At 36.5% G+C, this 15,765-nt stretch overlaps 1 protein-coding gene across 1 annotated transcript in view; it reads left to right on the plus strand.

Moving 5' to 3' along the window:
• Window positions 1-15,765, plus strand: part of CCSER1 (coiled-coil serine rich protein 1) — a 441,008-nt gene that overhangs the window by 291,155 nt on the left and 134,088 nt on the right. The window lies entirely within an intron of this gene.

The raw sequence follows: 15,765 nt of genomic DNA on the forward strand, positions 1-15,765 counted from the left end.
ATAACCAAAAAAGCCCACGTATAAGATTCCTTTTGAAAGGGCCCTTTTAAACTCTCCAGAGCTCTCTAGGGATGTGATGGGTTTGGGGAGAGAATATATTTAATCCACAGGGCAGTTCAGGTTTTCATACTTACGTGCAAACTATTTCCTAGGTTGGTTAAAAAAACCACAAGGGAGCTAGAATCTGTCTCAAGTGTACTTTATTTAATCACCAATTAGTTGTTATTTTTCCAAGTAAGAGGTGGTACACAGGCACTATAAATATCAGAGTATGCAAAAGCTACCTAGGCATTATAACTGCCTTAAATTCAGTGTGACCTTTCCAAAGTAATTACTCAAAGGATAGGTGATTGGAAGAAGCGATGTGCTATGTTGGACAGCTGTGCTGACACCCTCTGAATTTCTTATTTCAGGAAAACGATAAGTTTGAGCAGCATAATACATTTCCACCAGCTTGCTCTATGGGTGTGAGATCCAGGTCCTTCTTTTAACAAAACATAAATCACCATCTTGAACAGTATTTTCAAAAATAGTTAAACTGGTTTCTAAAACCAATCAGCACTGACATTATTTTGGTGAACGGGGTCAGATCAGTACACAGATACTTATCTTCACTGAGGGTTGTGCAGGCACTTGGAACTTATGAGGAGACACCTAATATGCTAAATTTTGTAGCACGTCAGACCAAATACAGATAAGTACCAGCTGCAGTCAACATCCTCCAAAAAACCTAGACGTGGTTTGTGGATTTAGATAAAGGTAACTGTCAAAATTTGAAATATCTTTGTAAAGTGACACAGGCACAACGTTTTCTGTAAATATGAGTAGCTGGTAGGCTTTGTAGAAGAAATAGTAATTATTTTAAAGTTTTAGGAGGAAGGGGGTGTTGGGTGTTGTATGTTTTATTGTTCTTGGGTTTGGTGGGGTTATGTTTAATTGTGGTTTTTTGGTTGGTGGCTTTTATGTTGTGGGATTTTTTTGTATTTTTTTGTGGGTTTGTTTTGGCGTTTTGTTTTTAACAGAGCTCTGTTTCATTAGTGCATCTCCTTTTTTTCTGCCACTGGATTCTCAGTTAGCATAATGGAGGTTTTCCAGTGTGAACCTCTTGTCTGTGAAGTGTGCTGAAAACTTTATCTTCTACTAATGAGGATTAATTGCCGTGTCACTTTGTATGAGTCCATGGAATTGTTACATCCTAGAAGTCAGAACTCTCCCCTGTATTTGCCTGGAAGAGGTTTCACCATTGCTAGAACAGAAATCTGCTTTGCCTTTAAAAGGTGCACATAGGCTGCTGTGAAGGGGGCCAGAGACGGGTTCTATCCTTTTTTTTTTTTTAAATATAATGGGGTCTGAAATTGGTTATGCTGTTTATTTGTGTAAATAGAATGGTATGACATTTTTTACACAGTTCATATAAACATATATTTCAAGATTGCGGTAAAAGCCGTATACAAATTCCGAGAACTATAGGGAGCAGCAACTGCTTGTTTCATTGGTTTAGCTGTCCCAATTCACAAGTTATTTAAATGTTATGCCCTGCTCTCCTTCCAGGCCGCATTCTCTATCAGTCTCTATCCAAGGAACCTGGCATGAGATAGACAGGTAGTATTTATTTTTATTATTACTATTATTCCTTGCACTGTGACAGGAGAGAGCAGGGACTGGTCATTGAGAATTTAGAAAATCTTTGCAAAGTGAATATAAATTTTTCCACCTACAAAGCACTTGATGAAAACATTAGAATTTGAAGTACAGTACCATAAGCAAACATAAAGCAAGGTGTGATGCTGTTTTATCAAAAACCGGTTTTCTGCCACTGTTTTGTTTGACCTTTGTAATGTATTTAATTAGGTTCTGGTCACATCCGGTTTTGTAACGAAGCCGTGCATTATTGTGGAAGGCCACGCTGCGGGTATTCAGGCGTTTATCACTTCTGAGGCAGAGCGCGGTAAATATTTTGTCACCTTTTCTCAGTTGTCTCCTATTTTAGCACAATGAACTCTGTGCAAATCAGTCATGCTCCACCAGGTGCTCTGGTCCATCATAAGCAATGTGCATTGCACTGTCTTTTTTGGGCATGATCTGTATATTTTCTTTTACAAAGAAAGTTTCTGAAATGGTACTCAAATATGTAGTTCCTTCAGTTTCTCTTTTTTCTTTTTTTAAAGCTGACTTCATTTAGTCTATTACTTGAGCAAGTGTGATTCATAATTAGCCTCCTTGTTGATGCTATTACAAACACTAATTCTATTCGCAAAGACAAATTATGATTAATGCATATCCTTAAAGTTTACACCCAATTACACAGAATATAATCTCTAAATTTGTATAAATAGAAGTTATACTTTTGCACATTGTAGATAACAGGAAATTTTCTGAACTTACATTTGCATGTGCTAATTAAGGACTGCTTCGTTGTGTTCACATTTGCAAACAGGTTTTGTGCTCTTTACCTAGTGCTCTGTGAACAGACTAAAATAACACACCATTTTCAGCACAGGTCCAAAATACACATCTTGAACCAGATTTTTAATCTTTTGATGAATTGAAATAGTGGCATTTCATTTAGCAACTACTATTAATTCAATTACATTTACCTGCACATAAAAAGGAGGGAAATTCTGGATTTTTTTTTACCATTTGATGAATACCTCCTATTTATCCTTGGGAAGCCTATCTAGTGATAAACTTGATTATAGTGTACACGTAATGCATGGGTCAGTATGCAATATAAGATTTTTTTTTTTGGTGCTAATTGTAGTAATAAATGCCTTAAGATGTTTTTTAATACATTTCTTTGCCTTTTCTTATGTATAAGCAGCATTTACAATGTGGGCAATCTAAAATTCTGAAAGAGAAAAAAATTTTTGGAGGCTTTAATTTTGGTTCTGTTTTCAGAGGCAGATTAAGAAGTGCATATGCACGTTGTGATGAAATGTGTAATTTGCATAACATAGTAGTTTAAGCAAAGTATTAGTATTCAACCATGATAAGGTAAAAATAAAACTTAACGGATGTTATTTATATTGTTGGTCTATTACAAACTACCTCTTTCTAAATTAAAACCCGTGCCTGAGACCCAATTATAATCTTGGTTTTAAATCCATTCACTGCTTTTGAATAATTTTCACTCTTTGGTTTCCTACCATGGGTCAAAAAAAAGTTATTTATAAACATTTACTAACAATAGCTACAGAATATTTACATTTCAACTGTCTCATAAAATAATAGCCACTTAATTGGTGATTATATGCTGCTTAGTGTAGTATTTGTGTTTTGTTTATTGCATATACACACTATCATAGTTGAACAAAAGCTCACTACAATTGGGGAAGACTTGCAAATACATTTGATCTCAGACATTCTGAAAACTGTCATTGTGGTTATTGTATTTTCTACAATCCTAGTGTGAGTTTCTAATTGAAATGAGCAGAGGATCCTGTGTTATCATTGGGCTTCATCGTGGCACGTGCTGGAGGTCAGCGATGGCACCTTGAGCCATTATGGGCAGGGAAAATAACTGAGTAGAAAACAGCAAAAGCAAAAACTGTTTTACTTGCTGAGAGTGACCCATTTCGTGTGCTGTGGAGGACCAATGTCTTGCCAGGGTAAAGAACTGAACTCAAGCTTACCATGATACTCTGATCCAATGGATTTTTAAATGTGGGGTCTGAAGAGTCATGACCTTGGCTTGAGAATTCACAACGATGAGTGGAAGCTGGTTTAAATTGTAGATGTGATGCGAACGGTCTGAGTTCAGGCCATGGCAAGAGTATGTGCATGCTCAGGTTTGTGTGGGGGTGCTATATATTCTTGCCAGCCTTTCTGGGGTTTTAAATCGTTACTCCAGAAAAACCAGCTTGGGCTGTTTTACATGTCTTGTGTCTCTCCTGCTGTACTCAGTAGTGAAGGGTTGATAAGCATCGTAGTCCCTTGGGTGTCTGATCAAGTCTGGGGTTTCAGTTTTAACTTAATTGCTGAAATGGTCTTATGCAAAGAAATGAGATTTTTTGGAAAAAGCATTTCCAGCTTATGTCAGTGTCTGTCAAAAGTCTAATTCTGTTATTAAAGGATGTGAGAAAAATAATGCGCCAACATAAGTGCAAGCTTCAAGAATAAGTGGTACGTAACTCAATTCTATATCATCTTTACAGAAATATTAATTCCTATAAAATGTTTTTGGCTCTTTGCTGATTTTCAGTGTTACCAGGAGTGGCTGAAAATACAGGCAGAAATATGTTTTTGCGGTTAATTATTTGGAAGAGACAAGGTGAAATAGTAGCAGTTAACTATGCATTGACAGTATAAAACCTGTTTTGGAGAAAAACTGATATATTACATGGCTATCTTCAAGTTTGTACATATAAAAATGCGCTCTAAATTTATGTCAGGATACTGCCTCATTAATGTTTAATAGAGAAATAAATCCTAGGTATCATCAGCATAACAATGCTATAATCTTTAGATCTGAGTAATGTGTCTCATGTGGGTGGGCATGAATGGCAAGTAAGATGGGATAAAATATGCAGCTTTATGTAAAGCACTGTGGGGGATTGGTGAAGATCTGGATGCTGTTCCTGAAACACAGAATAGTAATGGCCTATATAATCACAGTTACACCATAAAAGAGACAGCAATATTAATAGAAAAGAAAAGAAAAGCAATTTTTACTTCTAAAAAAAAAAAAACAAACAGCAAACCTACATTATAAGCAGAAAACAACTTAAACTTAGAATCGTTTTCTATGCTACAGTAACTTGTTTACTTAGATCCATTAACTTGTGTTCTGTAAAGAACAAAACCAACCATTTAAGTGATTGAGCATATGAAAACACAGCAGTTTTGATTCATGCTTGTGGTATTAGGTCTGTAAATGGTTTGGAAGTGTATAGAGAGCCTGTGCACGTATCAGAAGAGTTTCCTTCATTCCCAGAAAGAAATACCGCTGGAATCCTTGACAGGGCAGCAGAAGCAGCAGCAGGGCTTTTGTTGAAGCTTCGTTAGCTGATGGTACCAATATAAATTTCTGGTGACAGTAGGAATTTGAGGGCTAAATTACTGCTCTACACTGGTTGGTTTTTTGTTCAACTGTACCCTGCGAGTCATGAGATACCCCAGCGACTGGAGACCACGAGACGGTGCTAACGAGTCGGAGGTGAACTAGAGCAGCCAGTGCTTTTCTGAACTTTTTTTACTTTAGGCAGCTTGTGAAATACCACCAAATTTTATAGGGATACTTTTTAAAATATTCCATGCTATAAAAGAATGAGCAATCTATGCTAGAGAGCATCACCCTACTTTTCAGTTTTTGAAATAGCTTTTTCAGATTTTTGCAGGTTTTAATATTGAGGAGTTGGGGTGGCTAGCTATCGGTTCCATTTCCAGTCTTAGATCTTTCAGTGCATTGTTAATGCTACTTTGCATTTATATAGAAACATAAATCCAATGTCTTTTATACATGTAAAGTTTAGCTTGTCTCTCTTAGGCATACTAAGTGGCATTTTTTTCATTCTCATTTTGGTAATTCTTATCAACATAGGCCCATTTTTTTTCTTCTAATCCATCTAGCACTTAACTATCTTCCCACATATTGCATCATTTGCAGATTTAATTAATGGCTTCTTCGTTTTGTGACAATATGTAGAAGTCTGATGACATTTTAACTCTCCTGCAGCTACTCCTGGAGTATGCTTTCTGGACTGGGTGGAATTCTGTTATGATCAATTTTACTTATGGTTTGTCACTGGTGGTGATTCATCTAGTGATACTTTCAAGCCGTTAGTTTAATTTCATTGTTAAACTTACTGATGTGACTTAGAGTCACATGGCATTGCTTATTAAATATAATGAAATATCTCAGATCAAGAATACAAGCAGTTCCAGGGATTTTTACATCTTTAGAAGTGGCTTGTGAAAAATAAATGTTTTACAAGCATCCATTTAGACAGCAAACAATTAGGAACATCTGGTTTTGAAGACAGACGTTTCCAAACAACGTCTAAGTTCCAGTGGCCCTGAACACGGCCTTAGGAGGATTCAAACCATATATCCCAATTTATCTCTTGTAAATGTAAATGTACCATGAATAAAAGCAGTGTAGTCTTCTCTGTTAAATGGCAAAAGTAGTACTGGAGAAAGAAGAACATCTAAGTTTCTTGATTATGTCCCTGAGGGCTTTATATATTTATAAATTATATTTACATTTGTATACTTTTTAAGCTTTTTGTGGTTCTCATTAACTCAAAAGTTGTGAGTAATGAGAAGACTTAATGGCTTAAATTGGTTCATTTTTAATTTGATGCATAAAGAGATGAAATTCAATTAATTCATATAATAGACAAGTGGACCCTTGCTTGGCCATCTGTAAAATTTTCCAGCCTGTTTTTGCTGTCTTAACACTAATAACCAAAGTATTTAGCTAAGAAAATACAGGAAGATGAAAAACCTCGCTCAAATGCTTCTTTTCTTTGTAAGTATTGTGCCTTGATGCAGCCTAACCAATAAAGTTGCCAGAAATTATCGGGCTTTGTTTTTCCTCCTCTGAATAAAATAAATCTGAGTGATTAAAACAAATAGATCCCATTGATCCTGCGTGTATGTATAGATCTTTTATGTAGTTGTTATTAAAATATCTTCTCTCTTTTTCTTATTTTTAATTGCTGCAGCTTTCTAAATTGGAAACAGTTAGCAGTGTTTCTCCATTCTATAAATATATGTTGTTTGTATTTCCCCAAGATATTTGATTATTCAGTTACATACGTTAGAAAACTTACATGAGTTGAGGGTGAATACATACCCTCGCTCATTAAGGTAAACCCGTTAAGAGATAGGAGAGTTCTCTGAAAAAGTGTCTGTAATTCAATAACATATTTAATGTATTTGCAGCTTGTGTTCATTTGACAGAAGCCTAAGCCAGACAGAAATGCACACTCTTTGGAATTGCGTTGGATTGGAGACACCTAACTGTCCATCCTAGGGCAAGAATGGAACTTTTTATAAGAGAGCTAGAAATGTAGCCAAAATACCTTAAAATGCTATCCCGGCTCTGAGGATATAACCATACTACATTATTTGGGATTTACCAGTGAAGAAATTTCAGTAATTACACATACTTTTCTTAACACACACATTCTCTTTAACATATTGAAACAGTACTAGGTATTTAAACACTCACTGTAGAGTCGCTGTGGCCTCCTGGCCTTATAGTCCCTAGGGGTAAAGCATTGCTAGCGTGATAGCCCGGGCTTACGGTGCCGCAAATTCTGCATATGACTTTTAAAAAATACAAGTTTCTTTAAAAAACACCCCAAACAATATCCACAAATATAGTGACTAGTCAATTTGCTATATTTTGCACCTGACTTTGTAAGAGTCGAAAACTTTCTGAGTACTTTCTGAGTTCATACCTATCATAAAGTTTTAAAGGCTATTAAAGAGATTTAAACTCCCCTGTGTGAAGTGAGAAGCCATGTTTTTGCACACCATTAGCTGGCAGGTATGTGTAATAAAAGCATAGTTTATTGGGCAATAATGATGAAAGTAGCAGGTATTTATTTGAGTTTCCTAGAAAACGTGTTCAAGTGTGTGTTTGAGTGGGAGCTGGAGCCATGATCACTCGTATGAACCATCTCTGATCCAGCTCCTTTCTCAGTGCTGGTGACATTTCTACAATTTCCTTGTCACATCTTTTCCCGCATGTGTCCTTTGAATGTACTGTGAAATACGCTGGCAGGGACGTGTCGAGCGTCAGAACTCATGACAGTGGCATTCCTTCGGCATATTTTTGGAGAGGGGTCTTTATTTCATTAGGTTTTGTCCCATTTCATGAATAGATTTTAAATTTAAAAAGCAGAATAAAATACAAGCTAACCACTAGGGGAGGATTTGAAATTAACCGTAAGGTTTTTGGTTTGTTATGGGGAAAAAAAATGGTGCTTTTTTAACATTTCCATTTGAGCTGCAAGTTCTTCAGCATCTACGAAATAACTTACAAAAAAAAAATACCACGCACAAGCACTGCTCGTAGATACCATTATTTATATAAACACTTTTAACTGCAGAAACCACATTTGGCAGTGTGTAGTAGTATAAAATCTTTGTTTGTTTGTGTTCTCCATGCATGTAAATAGTTCTGAGATTATTCATATGTGCACAGAAAACAAAGGCAGGAAGCTGCAGTCTCAATAAGTGTAATGTATATCATCTCCCAAAAGACCTGAAAGTAATGTTTTTAGTTATGGAAAGATAGAGTTTAGTCTAGGAGGAATGCTTTTGAAGTATCACAGCAAATCATTTAAACATCTAAGAATCTTTAGTACACTTTATTAATGTCTTAGATACAATTATAAGCCTAAGCAATGGGAAGATGAAGATCCAGACACAACAGTAATTCAGGACAAGGCTTGTTTTACAGTTGTTTTAGAAGAGAAAAAACAGAAATGCAATGTTTTCAAAAGCAGAGAGACTAAATTACTTGAACCATGTGCCATGCAACTGAAGGAATGATCAGATGATTAGTATGTTTTGCAGGAACGCTGAGGATTCTTTTGCATAACTTGTTTTAATTTGGAATTTATTGATGAATTAGATAAAAATAACTCTGCTTTCCATCCAGTTTCTCCAGATGCTTTTTTTTCCAGATCATGTAGTGCTAGCAGTTGAACGCTCTATCCAGTGCTCCTTTTTACCCTACTATACATAGTGCAGTGTTGCTATAATTTAATGTGTTGTTGGGTGGCAAGGTATTTATAAAATTTATGCTTGAGCTGTAAACATGGACAAATAATGTCTAGGCTGTGGCAGTGAAGAAGGGCTGAATCTTCCGAATCATGAGCATGGGAGAGATAATTAAAACTCTAAACAGGGAGAAGAACTGAAGAGCAGGAGGTCAGATGCAGATCTGTGTTGCTCGGTGAGAGGCAGCACTGCGGCGCCAGGGGAGGCTCCGTTGCTGGCTGCCAGGCAAGGACGAGGACAGAAGAGCGTGGAAACCAGAAAGGCTCTTGGGAGAGCGGGGAGGGATATCTGCAAGGAATCTTGTCCATAAGCACGTGAATATTCCCTATATCACAAATATGTCTGTTTGGAAAGGACCGCATCACCCACAGGTGAAAATCAAGAGGTAAATTAGGAAATTATTTCAGTCCGGTTTCAGAGTAAAATGGCACATACTAATTGCTAACTAGTAAACATTATTTTTGTTCTGCAAGGTGAATTACAACATGGTAATAAAAATAAACCTTGGGCTTGAAGAGGGAGCACTTCCCAGCCTAGTACTTGTCAACCTTGCTCTGCTTGAAGACGGCAGCGTAAACAGCTGTGTCAATGTTCTTCTTTGCAAACTGCGTCGTACTTTTGAATCTTATGCCTGTTTGACTGAAGCCTCAAATCCATACACATGATAGGTGAGATCTCATTAACTGAATATTTAATTAAATAATGCTGTATTAACATTTTAGATATCATGGCACGTCATTGGATTAAATTGATGCTTGACCCATCTAAGCAAAGAAGGGTGTGAAAAAGAAGTGTTTGTTCTCTGAGGTTTGTAGCTGAGGTGCTACAGTTCAGAAAAGCATTAATGTATTCGTTTGAGTGATTTGATGAATCCTTTGCTAATCTTATTCTTAAGTAAGGCAAGCTTGATACACTTATTTGAATTTTACATTTCCCATTTAAGTAGAAGACAAAATATTCTTGCCCCCTCCGCCCAGTATTTTTAAGATATTTTGTCAATTCTGATAGTTTATAGGCCTGGGGGAAGAAAACACTTGTTAGAGGTGTCTCCAAATAGTGTGAAGCAAAACTTAGAAGCGATTTCCAAAACTAAGGGTTAGATGAAAAGAAATTTGTGAATATGAAACAGACAAATGTTATTACAGATGGGTAAATGGTGGTAGCGATAAAATAAATTACTCATCCCAGATCAATGACAGATGAAGGGGTTTCTTCATTTCTAATAAGTTCTTATCTCTAGTCTATGCATCATGTGATGCTCTCTAATTCTCATCCTATAATCAAAATAGTATTTCATAAGCACATAATGAAAGCTTAAGGGAAGTTATATACATTTCATTTAATCTGATGGCGAAATCAGGATTCTTTAGAAAAGGAACATTTATTATAAGTCACTAATGAGGTTGGCAGTGAGTCAGATCACTACTTAGTGAACACAATACATATTGAGAGCTCTAAAAAAAGTATGAAAAAGAGATACTTAGTTATCTGTGAAACAAAGGCCGTGTCCTGTAGTGTGAGTAACTTCAAGGCTTGCTTTGATTTGCTTTAATAACACACACTTAAACTTGTGAGGAGTGATTGTATATAGTGTGACTAAATCTTTTCTAGCTGCTGTTGTTTGGGGTTTTTTTTCCTAATTATAAATACAAGTTTGTCTTGTGGTAAGCTAAATAATGATTATGGCACATGTCAGAAATTACTTGAAATTTTTTTAAAAATTGCTTTTTTCAGAGTCTGACTGTACAGGAGAGGGTAATCCCATCTGTGTTACTCAGTCTTCATAACTGCAGATTAATGTCTTGTCAGATCATGAATCTATTCATGAGCCATGGATATTCTTAGTGGAGAATGCTGCCCTCTGTATATTTTTTTCCCCTATCTCTTTTTTGTTTTAAATTAAAAAGCCGCCATAATATAACCAAATGTCATCTCTCATACCACTGTCCCACAGGAAATTTTGCCACTTAGAAATAGCACTGGTGTGAGGCAATTGATAGGAACACTAGGATAATGTTTAAATGTTAGTCAAAGCAGCCTGCTAGAGCAAGACTGAAACATGTTAGAGAAGTTTATTAATTTATTATTATGAGCAGTAGACCATTGCAAAGCAGTTGGAGGAGGAGGAGAAGGCTGGAACTGAAGAGAGTTCTTATGTGGTTATGCAGGAAGTCCCTGGGTATGGAGGGTGCCATGGGCTGCAGTACATTGTTTTGACATGACAGCTACCAGGTGTTGCATTTCCATTTGTTTTCATAGAAAAATAATGAAATCTGTGGGTCTGTCACAAATGAAGCAGAACTGATGCTGCCAGCATGAAATTTCTGTCTAGAAAAATAAATCCCAGCTGCTGCTTAGCCAAGGGTTAGATGATTTGCTTCAGTACAGAGGAAATATATGTTGAAAATGTTGGGGTTTTCTTTAATGAAAGTATCTTGCATCTTTTCACTAACAACAGGGAAATTCAGCCAAGTTCCTGAAAGTGAAGAGATTCAGTTAATTTAAAAATAAGAAGCTTAGAATGTACTTTAGATAAAAATAACGTTCATGAAATAGATGTCAGATACAATATTTTGAGTAAGATGTGGACTATTATTTTCTGAGTCAACCTTTGTGTGCTTCCTAGAACAAGTAAACAATTTAACATTTCTTTTGTTCCCTAATTTTGCCGCAAATGTACAGGCAGAGTTTTTACTGTCATTTAATAAGCTTCATACATAAAGAAGCTGTGTCATATATTGGTATTTATTTTTAAAATGCTTACCACAAAATGAATACAAGAATATAACCAAGTATTGAATGTCTCATTGTAGTACGGTCTCGTATGCATATTTCTAGATATATTTTATTTTTCCTGGATGTAGGAGAGGAAAAAATGAGTTACCTGATTTGAAACTAAACTCACTATATTAGTGTCTTGTTTTAAAATCACCTGCTTTATGCAAACTGCACAGTATAGTTCTTCTAGGATCTATTTAATGGCATGCATTATTTCCTCCTCTGGAAGCCATGCACACCTACATAGATATTTCTCATAAAATTGTGTTGGTTAGTTGATAAGGTTTTGATTATAAAACTTCCTCGAGGCTTTTTGCCTTTTGACTTGGAGCTGCATAAATTGTGGGTTGTTTGCTACCCTGGACTTTGATTTTTAGCGTGCAAACTGGGCTGTTTGTTTCTACTGGAGGAATTCTAAATGGAGGAATTCTAAATTCTAAAACGCTAATGCAGGCTGCTGCAGCACCATGAATTTTCTGTGTGGTTTGAGCTTCTAAAATGATTCTCCTGAGGGCTTCAAGCTCTGAGATTGCTGTATTGTAAAAGGGATCATCATTCTCCTTTATTTAACACCAGCTCCGTGCTGTCGTGACCTCATTAATTTTGGTGAAGACCTGCCAGCCATGAGGTATCGGGCTACTGTGCTTTTTTTAAGGGCTTTTTACATAATGAGGTATTATAATAGTTTCTGATGCAGAAATCTTGGAATTTTCAGATAATTGCTAGGTTGTGCAACTGGGCTGCATGGGGGACAACACCCACTACTAACAAGTTGCATGTGTAAGTTGCATTTCTGTGTATAATTTGTTCTCTCTGGGAGAACATGGCACACCTGCTGGGCTCTGCTTGGTTTGGCCCTTCAAATCACTTTTTTTTTCCCCTCCCTCCTATGTGGTGCAGAATCTACCCAAACCAAACTCTCCCAGTATTTGCAACTAAGCAAGTGCCATTAAGCTGATAAAATTTGACCCTGGCCCATCAGATTCTGTAGCAGACAAATATTTGTCTTGTCAAACAGCTTCATTTTCAGACTGTGGGAGTGGCTGCATAAATATGATTGTTTCCATGGGTGTGTATGAAAGCTCTGTGCAGAGCTGTATCAGCAACCTGTGTAACCTTTACCTTGTTTAAAAGCACTGTGGTTGTTTCTGTTGGAGCCTGCAGTTCCTGAAGCAAGATGAAATTACAATTTTCTGGCCAGATCTGTTGTTTTGTTCACCTGAAAGCAATGAATAACACATGGATATGAGCAATTTGCTATCAGAGTTGCTTTATGTCCTCATTTTTGATTATTTTGTTGCTGACACGGGCCTGAAGAGTTACTTACCTACCCAATTCTCTGACTTTTATTGTTGTGCTTTTGTAACAGTGATGATATAAACAGGCATGTGATTAATAAAATATACTACCGCATTAATGGAAATAACCATTCTGCTATGGTTCTGGTAGTTAAACACAGTTAATACTTCCAATTAGTAACTGAATAACATGCATTAATTTTTATTGTATCACCCATAGGATGTTTAATAGTATAGTTGGCTATTAGCTGCTATATGGGAAGGGTTAAGTTATACGATTAACAGAGTTTAGGCATTTTATAGGAAAGACTTTGACAAACTCTTTCCAACACGCAAAATCCTCCTCCACTATACTTAGCCTATATTAAAAGTATTCTAGGACAGGCTCTCCTAAAACTAAGTTAGAAAGCTAATTATTTTGCAGATGATAATCACTTCAGCTGTATGTAACTGTTTTTCTTAAACTGAGTCTCACTTTTATAACCTTTGTTCATAGTCAACTAAAGCTACAAAAGATACTTGCTGGGTCGTTTCGTAGGTGCCTGGGTAAGCATGTTGCACACGTTGTATGTAATGTGATCTGAAATATATCTGACCACTCTTCTGAGTTTGTTGTGGTTATTAAAGCAAAAACATATTCGGCTGGTTCAAAAAGAACAATATTTGTTTGTTTTTCCTCCTATGAACCACTGACGTCCTCCTGTTTTTATACAAACACAACAAAATTCTAAACTGACACTTTGTATAGATATATAAATGGAATTGGAAGCTTCTATAGGATCACTGGTGGTTTCCCACATGCTGTTTAAAATTCTTTACTTCCAGCTGGTTTTACAAAGTATTGAAAAGAAAATAGTGTCTTTAGTTAAACTTGGCCAAATGAGCAGTTCGAAGGTATTATCAGACTTCTAATGTCAGAAGAAATAGTGAGACTTTCATTACTTCCCAGCCCTAAACATCAAAGTGTAATATTTTCATTACCTAAACTTACATTAAAATTCAAATTTTTATTACCTAAAATAGCTTTTCTGTACTTTTGACAAACACATTTATGGTTCTGTAAAGTTGTTGACTCTATGAGAAATAGCAAAAGTTAGGAGGATCTAAGTAATGGGCTTAGGGAGGATGACTTTGCCATGGGTAGATTGCCATCTGTTGATAATGTAGCAGCCAACAGTTCCTACTGAAGAACTCTTCTGTCACACAATCGTTGTTGTTTTCTGTGTTTCTCTCTCTTCTTCCCCCCTCAGGCATAGGCTGGTTTGGTTTTCATTACATGTGTAATTTAGAAGAAATTCAGTTTATCAAATTTCATATAACTTCTAGGTCCAAAAGGGTCCATAGAAGGAGAAGTGCTGGGGTTTTCTTTTACGTTTGTGCACCGTTTCTCTCCAGAGACTTGAAATTTGTTGTATGAAGAGGAAGATTATAAAGTAGCCATATCAATATCCTAATAGTGTTAGGATTATATGCTTATTTCCAGAGTTCATTTCTGTACCTCAATGGTCACAACAGGCGGGGGGTCGCAAAGGTTTTTTATGGATTGTGGTTGATTTTATGTCCCAAAATTTTGAATAATGTTAGATACAGCGAAGTTATAGATATTTTTGTAAGTATTGTTAGCATTGGCAAAACTCTTATGTCTTTGACTAAGAAATTAGTGGAACACGTAACAGCTGTTTAGTTTAAAAATAAAAATCCTCTGCTTATTCTATAAAAGGTCATTGAAAAACCTTGAAAAAACGTGGGCTGTTACTGCTCTTTGGTACAGCAGTGGGTTGGGGAGGCAGGGGGACAACTCAGAAGCTGAGGCATCAAATTATTGATTTACACTTGAGAAACAGCAGGAAGGAATCTTTAGACCATTTGTCCTTTCCCCTTTTCCATTATCTTCTGCATAAAACAGAAAATTTAGGACAGCTGGTTGCTGTGAGAATCCCCGGTTATCAGTTTGCAGCTTGGCCACACATCAAAGCAATTCCATCTCACTATCTCTGATTTTTCACAAGTAAATATTTTCAGAATATTTTTAAAAAGCCAATATTAACACACACACACAAAGGAGTAACTAGTACCTAACTTTATATTTATTGATACTTATACTTTCTGGAGGTAAAGAGGGGAGTGAAAACAGTGATGAGACCAAAGAAAGGAATTAGTTTTTTATTACTTTAAAAATTGGTAATTGGCTGGGGAAGTCCAGGGGTGGAGGGAAGCTGTCAAAATGCTGAGTGTCGATTGTGCAGGAGAGGAGTATCTTCTAAGTCTTTTATACTCAGCATGATGCTGGACGACAGTTCAAATAAATGTTAGCATGCAAACCAGGGAAGAGTTGGTTCTGAAAAACATCCCCCAGCTTCTGGCATCATTTATAGGAAAATCTGTAGCATTTCAAAGCCCTTATCCTGTCTGCAGCCTCTTAGTGGCTGACAGAGTCCGGCCAGCCCTCCCCACTCCCACAGGGAATTTCTAAGCCGCAAAGGTCGTCTAGTGGATTGTCTGTTCTTGTCATCTCCAGCCCTCCCTGGGTTTTGTGTTTTGCATGGAGATCCGCTCAGTTCAGTAGCTGGTGTCGGTACAGACGCGTGCTTCAAAACTAGGGAGCTAAGATGCAGGGATGAGATCTTGCCTCCAGCAGTGCCATCAGGAAAATTCCTGTTGATTTCAGAAAAGCTGTGTTTCTTCTGCAACTTAAATGAGTACTGAGAATATTGTTTGTTTGTTGTTGTTTTTTTTTTTTAAAAAAAAAAAAAGAAACAAAAAAGAAACAAAACCCTACAGATCCGATTATGGAAAGTCCTACAGCTCTTCTATATTTTAAGCAAGTATGAGTGTTTTTTAAGCTGTTCTAAAAATTTGTTTCTCTACACTAACATTTCTTCAAAGCTATCTGTGAAAATACTACCATGGAGCTATACGGAATATTTACAGAGAAAATTACTGCCCTTCTCCA

This window comes from Caloenas nicobarica, chromosome 4 (assembly GCF_036013445.1).
Source record: "Caloenas nicobarica isolate bCalNic1 chromosome 4, bCalNic1.hap1, whole genome shotgun sequence".
In the NCBI taxonomy this organism is placed as follows: domain Eukaryota; kingdom Metazoa; phylum Chordata; class Aves; order Columbiformes; family Columbidae; genus Caloenas; species Caloenas nicobarica.